The 5,636-nt window shown below is 48.3% G+C and overlaps 1 long non-coding RNA gene across 2 annotated transcripts in view; it reads left to right on the top strand.

The window, feature by feature from the left end:
• Window positions 1–1,438: 1,438 nt before the first annotated feature.
• LOC120246383 overlaps window positions 1,439–5,636 on the top strand; it is a 6,367-nt gene continuing 2,169 nt past the window's right edge. For both annotated transcript variants that reach the window (XR_005532036.1, XR_005532035.1), the window contains exons 1-3: window positions 1,439–1,478; window positions 1,753–1,847; window positions 5,209–5,311. This is a non-coding gene — a long non-coding RNA (uncharacterized LOC120246383). The remainder of the gene's footprint in view (window positions 1,479–1,752; window positions 1,848–5,208; window positions 5,312–5,636) is intronic.

Genomic DNA, 5,636 nt, shown 5'->3' with positions numbered 1-5,636 from the left:
TGGCAGTCTATGCCCGAGGCCCTTGTGCAAAGCACAAACTCATGACTCAGGGGCCCAACCCACGGCTCGGCTTATTTAACTCATTTTAAAAAATGTTTTTGGGGTGCCCGAGTGGCTCAGTCAAACAAGTGTCTGACTTTGGCTCAGATCACGACCTTGCAGTTCATGAGTTCAAGCCCCGCAATGGGCTCTCTGCTGTTATCATGGAGCCTGCTTTGGATCGTCTGTCCCACCGCCCCCCACCTGTACCCGCACACACACGTGCTCTCTCTTTCTCTCAAAAATAAAATAAATGTTTAAAAAATAAAAAATAAGTAAAAATATTTTAAAATTACCAATGTTTTAAATTCAGGGAAGGCCGCATAAAATACAGACCTGTGGCTTTTCTTCAAAGCGCACATTCTGCCCCCCTTCCATCATGGCCATGGCGGGATGGAGTCAGGTGGAGTCAGGTGGCGTCACTCTGCTCTGCCGATCTCAGGCTCCCCTTCACCCCCATTGTCCTGGACTCGGAGGCTGAGGAGAAACTTGTCCTTCTTTCATGCCCTGTTATTTTTCCTAAACCCAACCCGCTTTACTCGCTTTCTGTGACTGCCTCGCTTTTAAGCATTCAGCCCCTGTTACAATCTGACTCTCCTTTGATCACAAGGTGACACACCACACAAGGTGCAGAAAAGTGAGAGCATCTCTTTGAGTCTTGCCGAAGCTCCCTGCCTATGACGGTCTCTGAGGAAGGGCGGCCGCACCTTGCACTTGAACGCTGCGTTTCTGGGCTTTGTATCCGTTTGCAAGCTCACACGGTCCGTGCCTGTAGGGTTATGGCGGATTTGCAGGAAAGACGTTGGATTTATGTCGCGTGTTGATTGGGGGGGAGGGTACAGCTTCTGGGAAGGCACGTACTTTGGGGAAGGTGAGGGACCCCAGGAGCTGGATAGATGTTGCAGATTGAGGGGGTGGGACGAGGGAGAACAAACAGCCCACGGGGTGGGGGGTGCAGGGGGAGGGGGGAAGTAGCCGCCGGGCACTCCTTAGGATTCTCCTTCCTTCCCCTTTCTATAGAGGCTGATGCTATTTGTGATGTGAATCTTTGATAGGCTGTCAGCCAGAAACGCTTGCTGGAAGGAAGGCCATCTGTCCTGGAGGCTGAATGCCAAGTTGTGGGGATCTCCCGAGGAACATAAAGCCAAAAAAGAAAAAAAAGAAAAAACCCGAACTTATTGCAGAGAAGGAAGATCTGACATTGACCTTGTAGGGGCTTTGACACCCCTTGGCCTTCAGTGAACTTCCAGAAGCCGGAGGGCCGGGTTCCTCCATGGCATTCCAGCGTTGCCAGCAGAGGATAGCTGTCTCGTCAGTGCAGGCCCTGCTGTGTATGCTAACGTGACTCTTCTGAATCAAAGAAGGCACCTGCTTGTCAGTATCGTGCGGCGAGCACCCATTGTCAGCATCGTGCGGCGAGCACCCAGTGAAGTGAGATGGTAGGTATTCAGAGGCACCCAAATGCCACCAGTTGGCGATGTCTGGGAGACACCTTGGCCTGGGAAAGCGAGAGGCAACCTGGAGCAAACGGATCCCCTGTAGAAGGGGAAGGATAAGGGTCTCCCCCCTCTGTGGAGATGGACCAGGCTGGCACTTATCAAGCACTCAACAAAGCTGAGTTCTTGAGAGAAGCTGTGGTGTGCAGATAAGGAGACAGAATGGGCAGTAAGCGGAGTGGGTCAGTGAGGGGCTTTCGTTCCTCTTGTTTGACAGGAGATGGTGGAGCATGTTGGATGGCTGAAGGGAATGATCCAGTAGATAGCAACCGATGACGCAAGAGACAGAGGGGTGATGGCAGAGTCCTGGAGGTGGGTTGAGCCAACGGGGTTTAGGGCCCAAGGGGAGAGGTGGGCCTGGGTGCAAAGAGGGTACTCGGGGCATCCAGCAAGAGCGGTAAGGTGAGTGCGTCTGCAGCCACGGTGCTGGCTGCACTGATGGAGGAAGAGGAGTGTTTTAAGCAAAGAGTATTCCTCCAAACTGAAGAGAGGCATTTAAGCAGAGGCATTAATATGAGTTTTCATGGGGGGAGGGGACATGGAACTTGGGATGTGACTGAGGGGCCACTGGTAAGAGGAGGGGCCAGGAAGTGGCAGCTTTGGGGTTTCACCAGAGCACGTGGACTCAGTGTCTGTGGAATGGAAGGGCCGAGAAAGGGAAAGGGGAGCACCGGAATAGAGAGGGGAGATGAGTTCTCACTCTTCTGTAGTCTTATTTGGGCTGTAAAAAAAAGTGTAGTGCTCCAAAGAAGACATCCAAATGGCCAACAGGTGCGCAAAAGGGTGCTTGACATCACTAATTATCAGGGAAATGCAGGTTAAAGCCACAGCAAGATAGCTCCTCCCCTACGTCGGCATGATTATTGTCAAGAAGACAAGAGATAAAAGTTATCAGGGATGTGGAGAAAGGGCCCAGACCCACCTTGGACGCTGTTGGGGAGGATGTAAATTCGTGGAACTACTATGGAAAATGGTATAAAGGTTCCTCAAGAATTAAAAATTACAACTACCGTATGATCCAGCAGTCTGACTTCTGGGTATATAATCCAAAGGAAATTAAAACAGGATATCAAAACTAGGATCTCTGTATTCCCATGGGTCTACTGTAGCAGTCTTCACAATAGCCAAGATGCGCAAACAATGCGTGTCTGTCCGTGGGTGAGCAGGTAAGGAGAATGGTATTATTATTCAGCCATGAGAAGGAGGGAGTTCCTGCCATTTGTGACGACGTGGGTGGGTACTGAGGACATTATGCTTAGTGAGATGAGCCAGACAGAGAAAAACAAATACTATATGCTATTATTTACATGCAGAGCCTTAAAAAAGCCAAACCTGGGGCCCCTGGGTGGCTTAGTCGGTTGAGCGTCCGACTTTCGCTTAGGTCATGATCTCGCGGTTCGTGGGTTCGGGCCCCGCGTCGGGCTCTGTGCTGACTGCCGGCTCAGAGCCTGGAGCCTGTTTCAGTCTGTGACTCCCTCTCTCTCTGACCCTCCCCTGCTCACACTGTCTCTCTCTCTCCTAGAAATAAATAAAACATTAAAAAAAAAAATTAAAAAAAAAAAAAAAAAGCCAAACCTATAGACACAGTACTTGGGGCTACGTGGGGAGATGGGGAGATGCATATGAACTTGCAACTAGAAAATGAAGAAGTTTTGGAAATCTAACACTCAGCGTGACAGTCAACAATACTGCATTACGTACTTCAGCTGCTAAGAGACTAGCTCTTAATGGTTCGCACTACAATAAAGAAATGATGATTGTATGGCATGATGGGGGTGTTCGCTAACACTAGGGTGGTAATCATATCGCAATATATAAATTTCAAATCAATACTTTTTAAAAAAAATTTTAATGTTTATTTATTTTTGAGAGAGAGAGAGAGACAGCATGCACAAGCAGGGGAGGGGCAGAGAGAGAGAGAGGGAGACAGAATCTGAAGCAGGCTCTGAGCCGGCAGCGTAGGGCCCCACGTAGGACTTAGACCCACGAACCGTGAGATCATGACCTGAGCCAAAGTCAGATGCTCAACTGACTGAGCCACCCAGGCGCCCCTCCAATCAACACTTTAAAACCTATGCAATGTTCCATGTCAATTGTATCTCAATTAAAACAATTTTAAAGCTTTAATACTTTTTTAAAAAGAAAAAAAAAAAACTGAGTACTCACCAGAGAGCAAAGTAACAAAAATTGTCTGGGAAGCTGCCTGGGCCCAATGGCCTAAGGAAGAGGGGCGGGAGTCCAAGGGGCCGGATGTGGGCACGGGTTCTCACACAAAGTGCTCCCGTGGCAGCCCTGGGCCCACTGTCTACACGGAGGTGCCTGACAGGTCTTTCCTAGTAAAACTCTGTCCCTCAGCATTTCTTTCAATACTAGATGAAATCACCAGACATGGAAAAGGGATCAGGTGTGTAAGGGTGAAATGGAGAAAGACATTTTAAACCCATCATCAGTTGCCCCAGAAGGAGATTCTCTTTCTGTTTAAAGAATCACAATGTGGGGGGAAAATTGGACTACTGTTTTTGAAGGACTGACTCCACACAGTAGTAAGCAGAATCGTGCCATACAGCATGGCGTGTTAGAGTGACTCACAGGGACAGCTCAGGGGACGAACAAACGGGTTCTGCAGCTTGTATTAAAAAAAAAAAAAGAGGTCTGAAGAAAATGCGTGATTCTGCTCAAAATTAGAAGAGAATTAAAGTGTTAAAACAAAACCCGTAAGCTGACAATAACATTTGTAGAATTTGGTTCTTGCGGTCCCTCAGCGTGAACTCTGGAGGGCTCCGTTGGATGGCTTGGGTCAAGGGCAAAGCGTCCTGGGCCCGCCTGCTTGGCTGGCTTAGAATTCGCTGCCTCTGACTTCCTGCCGTCTTAGGTCCCATCGAACGACTGTTCTGGTTAAATCCAAGGTCATTTGAGCTGATTCCACTGAAGCCCTCGCAAATGTTCAAGGCAAGCAGCACTTTAGAATTTAGAAAAGGAGTTTTCAGTTTTCTCAGAACACACAGTACCATTTATACCTCGACCGAGTACACAAACACACTGATTCTAACAAACGTGCTCAAAACGTTTCACAGAACGGTATCTCCTCCAGAATTTATACTGTATTCCAATCTTTTTTATTCGACTCCATTCATTTATTTAAAATGCTGCTAAAAGCCCACTAAATTGAATTTATATCCACTACTAGGTTTTTCACCAGTATGAACAGCACAGGTTTAGAAAATGCATTTTTCTCTATTATATTTATAGTGGAATGATAGATAGCTAAGATTATAAATGGAAAAAAGCTAAAAAGGATTTGATGTTGACATTCAGGGACATCTGATTTAAAGAACAAAGGGGACAAAAATATTTATTTAAAAAAAAAAAAGAGCAGGGCACCTGGGTGGCTCAGTCAGTTGACTGTCGGACTTGGGCTCAGGTCATGATCTCTCAGTTTGGGAGTTCCAGCCCCGCGTTGGCCTCTGTGCTGACAGCTTCGGATCCTCTGCTTCGGATCCTGTCCCCCTCTCTCTGCTCCTCTCTCTCTCGCTCTCTTAAAAATAAACATTAAAAATTAAAAAAAACAAAAAAACAACAACCAGTAACTACCACTCACTTCCTGCTCTGTACGCATTACACTATTAGGCTCTTCACAAATGCTTTCTCATTTCCCCAACAACCTGTAATTCAGGGAACTGTTGTTCTTGTCGAGGGAAGAACCCCCAGTCTCACAGGGGAAGGCGAGAAGGCACAAGGGTGATGGATCGACTTGCGACGCCCCCTAGTTGCTGGAGGTAAACAAGACCCAGGGGCGCCTGGGTGGCTCAGTCGGTGAAGCGTCCGACTTCAGCTCAGGTCATGATCTCACGGTTCGTGGGTTCGAGCCCCGCGTCGGGCTCTGTGCTGACCGCTCAGAGCCTGGAGCCTGTCTTCGCATTCTGTGTCTCCCTCTCTCTCTGACCCTCCCCTGCTCACGCTGTCTCTCTCTCTCAGATATTTAAAAAAAAAAAAAAAAGGCGACGGGCCAGAGTGGGACAGCGTCTTGCACCAGCAGCTCTCACGTGATGGGTGAAGCACCCTGCTGCAGTCCTAGCACCTCTCCTGGCGGGGGGGGGGGGG

This window comes from Hyaena hyaena, unplaced genomic scaffold, assembly GCF_003009895.1.
Source record: "Hyaena hyaena isolate Hyena2069 unplaced genomic scaffold, ASM300989v1 scaffold_467, whole genome shotgun sequence".
Taxonomy (NCBI): domain Eukaryota; kingdom Metazoa; phylum Chordata; class Mammalia; order Carnivora; family Hyaenidae; genus Hyaena; species Hyaena hyaena.
This window is presented reverse-complemented; position numbering and strand designations above follow the sequence as displayed.